Source organism: Crotalus tigris, unplaced genomic scaffold, assembly GCF_016545835.1.
Source record: "Crotalus tigris isolate CLP2741 ecotype Arizona unplaced genomic scaffold, ASM1654583v1 scf7180000017728.211934, whole genome shotgun sequence".
NCBI lineage: Eukaryota > Metazoa > Chordata > Lepidosauria > Squamata > Viperidae > Crotalus > Crotalus tigris.
In genome coordinates, this window is record NW_024096595.1 from 169,336 (window position 1) to 181,402 (window position 12,067).

General features: G+C 33.9%; 1 protein-coding gene across 1 annotated transcript in view; it reads right to left on the reverse strand.

Moving 5' to 3' along the window:
• Nucleotides 1-10,779, reverse strand: part of BRINP2 (BMP/retinoic acid inducible neural specific 2) — an 88,221-nt gene extending 77,442 nt beyond the window's left edge. Inside the window, exons 1-2 of the mRNA XM_039339038.1 lie at nt 10,484-10,779; nt 7,484-7,553 (exon numbers count right to left, since the gene is read on the reverse strand). The gene's annotated coding sequence lies outside the window, so the exon portion shown is untranslated. The remainder of the gene's footprint in view (nt 1-7,483; nt 7,554-10,483) is intronic.
• Between the last annotated feature and the right edge of the window lie 1,288 nt (nt 10,780-12,067).

Sequence of the window (12,067 nt, forward strand, 5' to 3'; positions counted from 1 at the left end):
GAAATTTTTTGCCCATCTAATCATTGTGTCTTTGACAACCTCATCTTCCATTTTATAACTCAATAGGTATTTGTATAAATTGCTAATTAATTTTATTTCTGTTCCATGTATTGGTGATTATTCAAATAAGAGTAATAGTGAATGAAATTAAGAGTGGTGATAATACTTAGAGAATAGTATATATATATGCATTGTGTGTAGTGCTATAGAAATATATATAGGAGGTGTTTAGAGTATTATAAATTGTACTAGATAAACAGTGGGATAAGGAAAGGTACAACTCTACTTGTAATTTTACTTTTCAACATTAATCCTAAGAATAACATTCTATAAAGGTATTATAGTCATATATATTGATACATAATTAGAAATAATATATATATATATAGGTCTTTGGTTGTTCGGGTTTTCTCCCGCGTAAAATTGGAAGTGTCTTGGCGACATTTCGACGAAGTCCCATTCGTCATCTTCAGGCTGGTGTTTTCAGCTTTGTGCTTTGAGCAGCAATGTGTGGTCTTAGCTGTTTCTTCCTTTTAACTGCCAGTGGGGGTATGAACTGATTGGGTGGGAGCTTGGCTGTGTTCTGATTGGGTGGAGGTGTGTTCTGATTGGTTAGGGGCTTGGCTGTGCTTTGATTGGCTGGGGGGTTGGCTGTGCTCTGATTGGCTGGGGGGTTGGCTGTGCTCTGATTGGCTGGGGGAGTGTTCTGTTTGGTTGTGCTCAGGTTAGTCTGAGTTGCAGAGAGGTTTAAGATTTTGGGCTGCCTTGCTATTTTTTGGCTTCGCGTTCGTGGTCGTGCCTCATCTTCATGGAGGGTGTCAGTTTGCTTCATGTATGGATTGGAGGGGTTTAAAGTGGAAACCCACCCTTATTGACAAACGACTCCCTAACACAAAAAATGATACCAGACCCACACTCACAAAAACCACACAGGATGTCACCATCACACATCCACGCAAAAAGCAAACCCAAAGCCACACCGATGATGAGGCACGACCACAAACCAGAAGCCAGACCACAGCTGCATCATTAGCCACTTTATATTCTTTACTATCTATATTATATATACATTTGCATATTTAAGCTTAGACTATATAGATTGAAAACTAACTTGATCAACAAAAATAACTTGCCATAAATTGGTATATGCAAAAGTGGAGAAATATTATTCAAATAATAAAAATGACAAGTACCGCAACAACAACTAAAGTCGGCAAAAAAACAGTTACAAATCCCACACCTATAATGGCCTCTCCTACAGGTCAAAGAATGATAGCGACCATGTTGGGGAAAGAAAAAGAAAAAGCAGAATTGGCAATGAACCCACAGAGCATGCAGATAACTCTACAAATGATTCAGGAAACAATGATGATGACCCAAGAAGCAATAGCAAACAATCATGAAGAAACGAAAACATACCACAAAGAAATTAAGAATGATATTGGAGAAATGAGAGATGAAATTAAAAACATGAATGATAAGATAGGCAATATACAACAAACAATATGGAAAATGAACAAAGAATCCAAAAAGTCGAAATAAAAATGGAGCATGTTGATAGCAAAATAAAAAGGATGGTACAGAAATCTGAGCAGGTAAATAGGGAGTTGACTGAATCGATTGCTTTTTTGGAAATGAATAAAGCTTCGTTCTTTCTAAGATTCCAAAATATTGTGGAGGAAAAGGAAGAAGATTTGGGAGAGAAGATGGCGGAGATGTTGGCAGAGATAATAGGCAAGGAAAAACAGGAAGTAAGAAGAGACATAGACGAAATATATACAGTATATACAAATTATGCACGAAGGCATAGATTGGCGAGAGAGGTCCATATAAGGTTTACTAGAAGATCAATAAGGGATGAAATATATAAAAAAACAAGAGATGAACCAATAATATATAAGGGTAAAGAAATAATTAAAACAAATACCACGTAGTATACGAAACCAGAGACGAGAATACCAATTTCTAACGACCCAATTAATTAAATATAAAGTTATGTTTCAATGGTTAATACCTGAAGGCATATTTCTAACTTGGCAGGAAAAAAAATATAACATAGATACACTTGAGAAAGTGCAGGACTTTTATGAACATTACTTTACACAGGGAGAAGAACAAGAAAGTAGGGAAGAGTCGGAGAGTAAAAGTCAAGATGAAGAAGTATTAGAGGAAGTCGAACGAGAGAGAGAAATACAAAAGATACAAGAAAGAGAAAGGTTAGAAAGAGAAGGAGCAAAAGGAAGAGTAATAGAGACAAGAAGCATAAAGAAAATAGATCAAGTAAAAAAATGGGAGATGCAATTTAGCTCTTCTCTGTAAACATTAATGGATTAAATATACCAAGAAAAAGAGCACAAACGTTTAACAAATTAAGGAAATTGGATGCAGATGTGATATGTCTTCAGGAAGTTCATATAAAAAAGGATTATAGAAAATTACTAGAGAATATAAAATTAGGAACATTATACACAATATTAGCACAAAACAAGAAAGGAGGAATTGCTATATATGTCAAAGAAAAAGTAAAATCAAAATCAATATATTCGGATGAAGAGGGGAGAATTTTAATGTTGGAAATAGAATTAGAGCAAAAACAAATTTTATTAACTGCAGTATATGCACCAAATAATAATCAACAAGATTTTTTTTAAAAGGTACATAAGAAACTAGTGGATCTGGATTACGAAAATATTTGTATGATTGGGGATCTAAATGCAATAGTTGATGTTAAGAAAGATTATAAGAGTAGTAAAAAGAACAAAAAGAAGAAGAAAAATATATTACCAAAATCATTCTTTGACATGGTAACAGAACTGAATCTTCAGGATATATGGAGAGAGACACACAGATCAGACAAACAATATACATTCTATTCATATCCACATCAGTCTTGGTCTAGGATCAATATGGCCTGGGCAACAACAGACGTACAAAAAGGGATAGAGGAAATTGAAATAGGGCTTAATGATTGGGCGGATCACAACCCAATAATAATAAAATGGAAAGGTCAGAAACAGAGAAAAAGATGGTTAATGAATCAAAGACTGTGTAAAGATAAACAATATATACAGATGCTAGAAAAGGAGTTGACATTTTTTCAGGTAAATAAAAAGGAAGAGACATCAACACAAAATTTGTGAGATACTACAAAAGCTTACATTCGGGGATTGACAATTGCATACAACTCAAAGAAAAATAAAGATAGGAGACTTCAACAAGGGAAATTACAAGAAGAATTAAAAAAATAGAAGGTGATCTACAGAAGGACCCACAAAATAAAAAGATAAAAGAAAAATGGAATATTATAAAACACAAGATTAACCTGACAACACAAAAAGAAATGGCACAGAAAATCAGGATGGCAAAACAAAATTACTTTGAAAATGCGAATAAAACTGGTCGATGGTTGGCTTATAAATTAAAAAAAGGAAAAGGCAAAAGAACAATACACCAATTACAAGATGAAAGTGGAACAGTACAATATAGATGGGAAGAAAAAAAGAAAATAATACAAAATTTCTTTTCAAAGCTATACCATCAGGAAGATATACCAGATGATAAAGTCAAACAATATATTGAGGCAGCAAAAATGGGTAAAATTACTGAAGAACAAAAGGAAATGTTGAATAGACCAATAACTGCAATAGAATTAGAAATAGCATTGAAAAAACAAAAAAACAACAAATCACCAGGCCCAGATGGAATTCCGGTCGAGTTTTATAAAAATACACAAGAGTCACTACAATGGATAATGTTGGAGATTTACAATGAGGTGTTGGAAGAGGCGAAGATACCGACAACTTGGACTGAAGCAATCATCACCCTCATTCCTAAGGAAGACTCAGACTTACAACAAATTCAAAATTATAGACCGATTTCTTTACTGAATACAGATTATAAGACATTTACAACAATAATAGCAGAAAGGATAAAGAAAATTTTGAATAATTATATTCACCCAGATCAAAATGGATTTTTACCAGGACGACAAATAAAAAATAACATGAGGGTAATACTGAATACTTTAGAATTTTACGAAGTTCATCCTGAAAGACAAGCTACGCTGGTTTTTCTTGATGCCCAGAAGGCATTTGATAATTTGAATTGGAATTTTATTATAACACAATTGTACTATATGGATTTTGGGACAAAATTTGGAAAGATGGTTGAGAAAATATATATTAAACAAACAGCTAGGGTAATTATAAATGAGGAAATGACAGAAAAAATTGATATAACCAAAGGAGTAAGACAAGGATGCCCACTTTCTCCTCTTCTATTTATTTTATCATTAGAAATACTTCTTACAAAAATCAGAGAGGACCAAGAAATAAACGGTTTAAAAATTAAAAAGGAAGAATATAAGGTCCAGGCCCTTGCTGATGACTTGGTATTTATTTTGGAAGATCCATTAGAAACCGGCTTTAAATTGATTCAAAAAATAGAAGAATTTGGTGAGGTAGCCGGACTTAAGATTAATAGGAATAAATCCAAATTAATAACAAAAAATCTTACAAAGGCATAAGAAAGGGAATTGGAAGATAAAGCAAAGATAAGTATAACCAAGAAAATAAAATATTTAGGGATCTGGCTTACAGCGAAATGCTCCTCGATTAAGGAAGACAATTATGATAAAATACTACACCAGATAAAAAAAGATTTAGAAAATTGGGAAAATTTGCAAATTTCATTTTTAGGGAGGACTGCTACAGTCAAAATGAATGTATTGCCAAAAATATTATTTCTGTTCCAGGTTATTCCAATAAAATTAGGGAAAACATTCTTTCAAGAATTAAATAAATTGATCACTAAATTTATATGGCAAAGGAAAAAACCCAGGATTAAATTAAAACTCTTGCAAGATACGAAAGATAAAGGGGGATTGGTGTTACCAGAGTGGGAAATATACTACCAAGCATCAAGCTTAACTTGGCTAAAAGATTGGATGGATTTGAAAAATACTAGAGTTTTAACAATAGAAGGACATGACTTGCAAGCAGGGTGGCATGCATTCCTATGGGACGAAAAACATAAAATACACAGATACTTTCAAAGACACATAGTTAGGAATGCATTGCTACAGACTTGGGAAAAAATAAAACAAAAACATTATACAAGAATTCCAATGTGGTTATCCCCAACAGAAGCTCTGAAATACCCAAACCTATTGGATATAAATAAGATAATTAGATACAAGGAATTAGTAAATGAACAGGGAAATTTGAAAACAAAACAAGAATTGGAACAAGACATTGGTAGAGAGATTGATTGGTGGACATTTACACAAATTCAATTTAAATATACAGAGGACAAAAAATTATATGAAATCCAAAAAGAGCCACAAGAATTAGATAAAATTATAAACAATAATACTTAATATGAAGACCTGGACGACAGCTTGTTTGCTGAATTATGTATTTACTGTAGTTATCCACACCCTGTCCTTTTTATCCCGATTTTCCTGTACCCGCACCGACCCCACCTTTTCCCTATCCATATAAAAACTAATAAAATATATTTTAAAAAAAGAATTGGATTGAATATAAGGGATTTTAAGTGAACAAAAATTATAAAAATAGGATGTATGCTGAACTAATGAGATGATGGTTATGAGAATAATATAAGCTGAAAAAATGTTGTATAGAGAGATTATTATTTTTATTTGTATAAATATAAAACATGCCTATATCTAATCATTTATACATTGAAAATATTAAGAATTATATTTTGGCTAAGGTTGAAGAAGGAGAATACAAACAGGAGAAGGGAAGATCAAAGAAATGTATCATTAATTAATATATTAATTATGGAATTATCAAATTTAATTATTATTGATTGTTAATTAATTATTATTGTCCTTTTTTCTTGTTAAAATATAAACCAAGACAACACGCTGTACACCAGGCACTGGAGATTGTTGTAGTTAAAAACTAATAAAATATCTATATATAAAAAAAGAAACTATTGTAATAAGGTACCATATTCCATTCTATTGATAATGTTTGGCTAAATCCTTAAACTAAAAACATGTAAGAAGGGAGAGAGAGAGGCAATCCATTGCAGCCACCACCCAATACTACTTGACCATCTTAGGCTGAATAAATATATTTTCTTTGACCTCCACTGATCATCTGGTATTCTATTGGATTCTTGGCTTGGGCAAGAACCACAGGAAAGGCATCTGATCCAGGTATTGTCCATTTCAGGCTGCAGTGCAAATCAGCAGGAGGAGACTACTAATTAACTAATTAAGATCACAAAGTTAGCTTGAAAACTTGTGGTTAGCACTTATTAGGGAAGAGCTGCACAATGCAGAAAAGCTGCTCAGGAAGAGGAAACTTGTTAGATACTGAAAAGGCCAGACAATACTTAGTTTTAAAGACCTGCCTCTCAGATGGAGCACAAGGGACAAAAATAAGATCATGTTCTCCATTTTTTGGACATCTGGTAATCCTATATGGTCCCGAAGATCAATTGATCCATCCATCCATCCATCCAATTATTCATTCAAAGCTTTTTATTTAAAAAAAACAATTCTTGCTTCTCTAGTCAGTCACAGTTGGATTAATTTTACTCTAGGAGACACTTTCTCCTTTTGTGCTACATTGTGCTACATACTGTTGTTGTTAACTTTGTTTCATTAATATTTTTTATTAATATTTAGTTTGTGTGTGTGTTTGTGCATGTGTGTGTGTGTGTGTGTGTGTGTGTGTGAGAGAGAGAGAGAGAGAGAGAGAGAGAGAGAGAGAGAGAGAATATGAAATTTTGGGAGGGTTTTTTGCCCATAAAGGCAATCTAGAAATATGTAGAATCCAAACTAACAGACACACACACACACACACAAAAACCCTAAAATTATTTTAGGTGACAATTAAGAATTTTATATTTTGTCCAAGTCATTTAAATCACTTTATTGAACTATTTTCATGTACTTTTCTTATGGCTAATTTTTAAAAATTGTTTCTAATTTATTATATTATATAAAGTTATATTTTGAACACTGATAGTTTAAATATGGGATAAAAAGTTAAATAAAAAGACAAATAAATGGAAAGAATATTTCCAAATAAATTGGTGCAAATTAAAATGTAACATAATCCTGCCACAGAGATTAGGAAGAGTAAAATATCTTAAAATGTTCTTAGGCCCAAAGCAGATTAGATTAAACAAGCAAGCAACTCAAGAAAACATTTCCAAACTCAAGGATCTCAAGCTGTAAAGAGATGCCTAGTAAGATGCAAGTTAGCAGGAGATTATTCTTGCTTGTTTTTAAGTGCCCAGGAAAAAAAGAATGCTTTCAGTTTTCATTAAAAGAAGGATTTTACTGTATTGTATTTCTTTGCACATGACCTAAACAGAAAATGAAAGATATGAAAAAGTTCAATTTATTGAAAAAGGTCAACCTATTTTGATAATTATTAAACAAAGGACTGCTTTTTTACAATTACAAAAATGAGTTGATATTTCAAATACTAAGGCTTACCTTTTTTTCTGTGAGGCTGGTTTATACAAGAAAATCTAGATCTTTCAGATGGAGATGAAATGAAGCATTGCTACAAAAAGAAAAAGTTGTTAAGGATTGCAAAAAGAAATTAAAAGAATTTGACAATGGTTTGTAATGCAAATGAAGCTTTTATTAGAAACTACCTGATACAACAAAGTTCTGAAATTAAGAGGAAGAGGCAAGAGAAAATACAAAATATTTTGGGTGATATAAAAAGAAAAGAATAATTAAAGAACTCCCTGGGAAATACAAGTATCTCCCAACAAATTAAGATTTTACAGAACAGTTACCTATGTTAACAATAAGAGAAATGGAAATAAAATTGAATGATGGAAAGCAAAGAAATTTTGATTTGTGAATAAACCAGAGAATTGCAAAGAGAAAGAGAAAAGAAAATGAAAATGAAATTACAAGAGAGAGATACTATGTCACTAAAGAAAGATGGGGTCCTGCATCTATGCGTAGACTATTGTGGGCTTATTGCTGTTTGCGTGGAAAATGTTTACCCCCTACCCCTCATGAAGAACATGTTGGCCCACCTGGCCTTGCTCATCTCTACCCTTTGCATGCCAATTGCTTACTTCCTCTCTCCCACTCCTAACAATTTATGACAGGATGCCAGCAAACTGTTAGGAATAAAATTTTAGAATAAAAAGTAAAGTTAAGTGACACGTACTCTGTAAAATTTCTACACGCAGACAGAAAGATTTCTACACAAAATTTCTACACGTAGACTGCAAGATTTCCACACAATTTCTACATGTACACGTACCTTGTAAGAGTTCTGCACGTAGGCTATAGGATTTCCACACTGAGCTATAGGATTTCATGATAAAGTACATATAAGGGAATAGGTGAAGCAAAATAGTAAGGGGCATGGATAATGTATTTTGTTTAGGCGATCCTGATAAGATTGTAACCTCAGAGGAGGGGCCAAGGCGTCGGGATAGAATGTATATAATGTGTGTTTTCGCTGTGACTAGGTGTGGCTCAAATATTTATTTGGAGTCCACCACGCTTTGCAAACCGTTGTAGCCAATAAATCTCTGTCTAATTTCAACTTGCTGTTTGGTGTTATTCAGTGGGCTAGAATTTCTACCAACAGTTTTGGCGCCCAATGTGGGGCTCGAGACCGGGATCGTTTGTCTGCACCAGATCCAGAAGGTGATGTGGAAGGCATGCCCTGTCGATTTCGACAGTCTATCTCATTTTGTTGGTAAAGGAGCAGCAACGCTTTCCTCGGCGAACCAATAGAGTTGATATTAGACAGAGATACGAATTGAACCGGTGTGTGTGTTGCTGGCTTCCGGGAACTGGGCAACTCCATGCACGGACCTAGGTAAGTGTTCTGGGGTGGCCAGTATACACTGCCTAGGCAGTCGGTGGGAAGACTGGGTAGGCCTGTGTGAATTTGAGACAGTGTGTGTGTGACATCCCAAGTATCCACTTAGCGAAAGTGGACCTCTGATATGCGAGTGCATATCTAGGGGGATCAGGGGGAGCGAATTAAGGAATTTATGTGAAGTCTCAATTAGAATACACAGGACGGTAAACCAGTATGGGCAACATAGGGAGTACTCCAGGAAAGAAGTGTTTGAGAAAAATAAGAAGGAACCCCAAATTAAATATAGATAAAGAAAGTCCATTAGGGATTTTATTGAGTAATTGGGGAAAACCTCCGTATAATGAAATAGTTAATAAGCTAGACATAACCAAGGAAGATATGGTTAATTTGTGTTGTTTTGTCTGGTGGGAAGATGAAAAAGTAGAGTGGCCTAGATTAGGAACAAATGACTATTTTGCTTGTCAGAATTTATATGAGTATGTGTCAAGGAAAACATGTAAATCATTAGTCAATGAGTTAGACTATGCTTTAATTTGGAACTCAGGTAAATGGGTCACCTTGACTAGGAGTGGCCCTAGCCCTCATAAAGTAACCTCAATATATTTACAAGAAGAAGAGAAGAATGAAATAGAGGAAGAAGAAGATGATGAAAAATCCATGAAATATTTACCCCCACTTTAGAATCCTAATCTACCACAACCAACAAATGTACAAATACCTATTCCACCACCCCTACCAGCTCCTGTGACACAAGCCCAGGGAGCTGTGAGAGGTGGACCCTATAAGGTATTAGTAAAAGAATTGGAACAATTGAAGAAAGATATAAAGAATTTTCCCTTTAAGGATAAACCACTACAGGCTTTTCCTTTAAGGGAAGTACCCAATGGAGTAGATGGCCAAGGACAGGCTCGTATCAGTTTTGTACATGAGCCTTTAAAGGCATCTGAATTACGTGCCTTTAAGAAAGAAATGAAAAGCATGATAGAAGATCCAATAGGGGTAGCAGAGCAACTGGATCTGTTGTTAGGAGCAAACATATACACATGGGATGAATTAGGAGTGATACAGAGCACGTTATTTACAGCAGAAGAAAGACAGTTAATTCAAAGAGCAGCTCATTTGGTCTGGACTAGGGAACATAATCCCCAAGCACAGGGGGCAATTTTGGCAGATGTAAAGTTTCCTGTAGTAAGACCAAATTGTGATAATAATAATGCTGCAGATAGACAAAACATGGAAGATATGAGAGTATTATTAATAAGAGGAATAAAAGAAGCTGTCCCAAAAGCACAGAACATGAATAAAGCTTTAATGATAGAACAAGAAAAAGAAGAATCTCCAGCTACATTCCTCCAAAGACTGAAAGACGAAATGAGGAAGTATTCTGGAACTGATCCAGATGACCCAGCAAATACTCCTCTGGTTAAAATACAATTTGTGGTAAAATCCTGGCCAGATATAAGTAAGAAATTACAAAAATTGGAGGGATGGATGACTTGTTAAAGGTAGCACAAAAGGTATATGTGCAAAGGTATATGTAGAGAAATTTAGGCAACAGAATAAAATGATGGTTGCTACAATAAACCAAGTAATAAAACAAAAGGAAAAGAATACAGAAGGAAAATGGATATTACCTGATGGATAGCAGGTGTTGAATAAAGCCATAACACGTGAAGTAATCCAAACACTCCATGAGGGTTTTAGAAGACGTGTTTCTGAAAGGTATGGCTACAGGAGAGTTTTCACTGTTGTGAAACAAATAACGGCCGGATGTCTCATTTTGCAAGAAAGTTAATAGGCAAGCTCTAAGAGCAAAGGAAATTGGGAGAGGAAAGGAGCTCATTGGCTTTTGAACAGTTCCTTAAAATTATAATAATAGTTATTTGTTTGCCAGGAGAAAGTATGAAATGAAATATCTGTATGTGAAAGTGTTTATACAAGCAGTTTGAATGGAAGTAAATTTGTGGCTATGCTGATCCTGTGTGTGTGTGTGAGAGAGAGAGAGTTTCTCCCCCATCCCAGACTGTGAAAGAAACAGTAAACTGAAGATTTTTTTTGTTATTACTGTAAAAGTGAAATGGAAAATGCATGTGAAGAGAAAACTATTTTGTTAGTGGTGAAATTGTTGCATAATTTCTTCTTCTTTTCCTGCCTCTTTCCCCCCACCCCCAGCCGGCTGTGTTGCTTTAAGAGCGAGAAAGACAGAAAAGAAAAGGGGGGTCTGATCTTTTTAACTTTTTTTTCTGCTTAGAATTCTAGTTTGAGGAAGGTGAGCTGGATGTGAAATTTAATACCCATTCTTGCAGTAAGAAATAAGGTTATTTTTTTTTAAATGAAATATGAGAAGAACTGGAATACACCTATTTAACCATTAACCAATAGAAATGACTTTGAATTGATTTGTTTAGATTTGTAAATGATTTAACCTATTTAATGGAAACTTGTTTTCATCTGAATGGAATCTGATTAAATTGGAATTTGACTAACTTTATATTAAAACCAAAGAGTTGATACTAGAGTTTGATACAAAACTATTTCAGTAACTCAGCATATTTTATTAAGCTTGTTTATTTATTTATTTTGTGGAGTTGCTTTTTATTGTTTTATTTTTTTATGTTTTTATCTCTGTGCAGGACACACTGATAAAAATAAATAAATAATAATACCTAAGAGAATTGAAGGAATTATAATTCAACCCTTGTTTAAAACAAAGGAGTTGAGAAAAAAAATTGGGGGGGGATTATAAATGAGCTATGTTGTTTTGAATAAAGATTTGTATGCAAACAAACTCAAGCAGAGTTTGGTGAGCGCTCCTTTATTGGCTCTTTACTAAGTAATCTGTTTGTAAATACATACGGACAAAGGAATGGCTAGGGGAGGGATAATTGATACTTTTCTATGGTTAATATATGGTTGGTTATACAATAAGTATGATATGTAGACAAATATATAAAATGTTCTATAACATCTAATGGTGAGGTTATTTCAATGTATTCAAGTTGATTTTAAATTACCTCAAGTGGGAAATTCCACAATATGAAACTCAAATGACTTGGATAAAATGTTTACCTTTAGTATTTTTGCAAATAAGAACACGACCACGGAAAGATTTAGGATTGTCTCCTTATGAGTTGTATGGTGTGTCATTTATGCCTGGAAACATTTCCATGGACTCTTTAGTAACAAGGGATAAAGTAATAAGACATTATGTGCATAAA